At 35.0% G+C, this 3160-nt stretch overlaps 1 pseudogene across 1 annotated transcript; it reads right to left on the bottom strand.

Annotated features, from left to right (window-relative positions):
* Nucleotides 1-1869: 1869 nt before the first annotated feature.
* Nucleotides 1870-2349, bottom strand: LOC100598794 (annotated as a pseudogene). Its single transcript, XR_001114611.2, has one exon. The product of XR_001114611.2 is annotated as a 60S ribosomal protein L23-like (transcript).
* Nucleotides 2350-3160: the final 811 nt, after the last annotated feature.

The following is a 3160-nucleotide window of genomic DNA, read 5'->3' as shown; positions in this document are numbered from 1 at the left end:
ATGAAATGCATTAATATTTCTATGTGTATATACCTGCACACACACACACTCACTCACAAGTGTAAATCACAGAGAAAAGATACAGCCTCTCATCAGTACAAGTCAGTTTCTGCACATTATTCCTATACTAGAAAAGAAGATGGATAACCAAATGAGGCCCTGATATGCTAAGAATATCAAAAATACCTCTGCCTTCTGGGACAAAACAAGTTTACAAATTATTTTTCCTTTCTCACACCCCAACTTTCAAAGACAGTCAGTCCTCCATAATAACTATGGGTTCCACACCCACAGATTCAACAAACCACAGATTAAAAATATCTGAAAGAAAAACAGCACAGATAACAATACAACAACAAAAGATAATACAAATTTTTGAAATCTCATAGGGTTTAACACCGATTTACATATCGTTTACATTGTATTAGATATTATACATAATCCATAGATGATTTAATGATATGGCAGGATATGTGTAGGTTAGATGCAAATACTACAGCACCATTTGATATAAGGGATTTGAACATCCATGGGTTTTGGTATTCCAGGGTGTCCTGGAGCCAATCCCCCACAGATTTGAAGGGATGACTATATTTCCTTACTCAAAAAGGCCAAAACCTGTTCTCTCCTGCCTTGGGGCCGTAAGTATTCTGGCTCAATCTTAGATGCGGAAGCCTGCAAATAAACATTATTTAAAAGATAAACATGTCAAGTGAAAATTAAATATGATAGTGAATATAAATTACTTTGAAAAATAAAACTGATTATATATGATACATATTTTTGTTTTACTTATTTCCAACTAACAATTTAAAAATTAATACAGGAAAAAGTATTACTGGATGCTAAAGCAAGCTCTTGGTTTAGTAAACCAGATATTCAAGTGCCAAAGTATCATTTCACAGACTACTTACCAATTGCAGAAGGGAAAATAAAAGCCCCTTTACAACGGATAAATCTGGGGCATACTACCTTAAAAACTGTTAATCAAAGTTAGTACTACTATGCCTGTAATCCCAGTACTTTGGGAGGCCAAGGTAGGTGGATCACTTGAGGTCAGGAGTTTGAGACTGGCCTGGCCAACATGGTGAAACCCTGTCTACTAAAAATACAAAAATTAGGCAAATGTGGTGGTGCACACCTATAGTCCCAGCTACTTGGGAGGCTGAGGCAGGAGCCAAGACAGCGCCACTGCATTCCAGCCTGGGTGACAGAGCAAGACTCTGTGTCAAAAAAAAAAAAAAATTAGTACTACTAATAATGAAACAAATTGATGTTGCATTGAGGATATATCACCTGCATAGTATTCTTGACGAAAAAGTAATTCTAATTGTGAGGAAACATTCAGACACTTTCAAATTAATAATCACTCCAGAAAACAGCTATCAAGGACTCTAAATAATAATAAAAAAAGACTCCTTCCCCAGAAAAGCTGTAGAGCATCTAAGGGAGGCTAAAGAAATTTGATCATTAAATGTGTGACTTTTGGCTCTGGAATTAAAAAGTGTAAAAAAAGATTTGTCCAATGAGACAAATGTTGAAAATATGGACTCTAGGTTAGATTATATAATAATGGCAAAATTATATTTCTTGAATCTGATAAGGGTATATTAGTAATGCAGAAGAAAATGCCCATATGCTTAGGAGATGTATGATGAAGTAACTAGGTTGAAATTACTTCCAAATGGTTATAAAAAGAAAAAAAGGTGCCTGTGTATAAAGAAAAAACAGAGAGAGAGTAAGGAGGAGGAGGAGAACTTAAAGATATAAAACAAATATAGCAAAATATTAACAGTTTGTAAATCTAGTTAAAAAAACTATATGAGTATATCTTTTTTTGTTTGTTTATTTTTTTTTGCAAACAAATACTTTTTAATGGGTTCAGTTTTTTTTTTTTTTTATTTTTTTACAAATATACTGGAGAATCATGCAATGCTGCCAGCATTGGACGCAATCCGGGGCCACAAGTTTGCACACTCCTTTGCTACTGGTCCTGTAATGGTAGAACCTTTCATCTCGCCTTTATGGTTCACTATGACCCCTGCATTATCTTCAAAATAAAGAAACACGCCATCTTTTCTACAGTATGACTTTCGTTGTCGAATGACCACTGCTGGATGTACCTTTTTTTCTGAGCTCTGGTTTGCCTTTCTTGACTGTGGCCATCACCATGTCACCCACACCAGTAGCGGGAAGTCTGTTCAGCCGTCCCTTGATCCCCTTCTCGGAGATGATATACAGGTTTTTGGCTCCTGTGTTGTCAGCACAACTGATCACAGCTCCTACTGGAAGACCCAAGGAAATCCGGAATTTCGCACCAGAGGACCCACCACGTCCTCACTTCGACATCTTGAACGCCGGAAAGAAGAAAAAAGGAAGTTGATTCAAAGGACACTGGGATATCATGAGTATATCTTATACTATTCTTTTAAGCAGAGAAAACATGTTTCAATATGAGTATAATTGTAAACATTTAATGTTTATTTGTGGTTTGCTGAAAGGATTTTTGTAACAAACACAGTTAGGAAACATGAGCTGTAATGATGCTGCTAATTACTAGGGTAACTTTGATGCCTAAACTTTTTCTCGGTTTCTACATTGGTAAATGAATCTCCACAGTCTCTTTATCTCTAAAATTCTATGAACACGAAATATCTAATTCGAACTGATTTATACAAGTACTTGGGGGAAGAGTCAACTAAGGGAAACAAAATGTTTACTGTGATGTAGATACGAACTTAAAATTAACTGAACACAGTATAGAAAAGAGCATAGAAAAAAACCGTTGGAATAGGATCTGTCACGTCAACCATACTTCTGCCTTTGCCCAGCGTTTCCCTATTGTATTTCAGTTTACTCCCCTTTTATCAATAATTCTAATTCAAAAATATTCTAAACAATGAGTGGCAATTTTTATAAAATATTTTTTAATGTAAAATTGCTCTCTTAACACAAAAATGAAATACCAATCATCAGTGTATTATTTATTTACAAGAGCAAACAGACAATTTGATAAATCTGTGTAAAGCATTCAGGTAATCAACAAAGAATTTTGACGTTCATAAAAAAACGCTAAGCTCAACAGACCTTCATGACACTATATAATAGATTGATTTTTAATGTAGTGTAGAGATTAGTCTCAGTGAATAGAGATTACTGA

Source organism: Nomascus leucogenys, chromosome 9 (assembly GCF_006542625.1).
Source record: "Nomascus leucogenys isolate Asia chromosome 9, Asia_NLE_v1, whole genome shotgun sequence".
Classification (NCBI taxonomy): domain Eukaryota; kingdom Metazoa; phylum Chordata; class Mammalia; order Primates; family Hylobatidae; genus Nomascus; species Nomascus leucogenys.
Note: the sequence above shows the minus strand (reverse complement) of the source record. Positions and strands in the feature narration are given on the sequence as shown.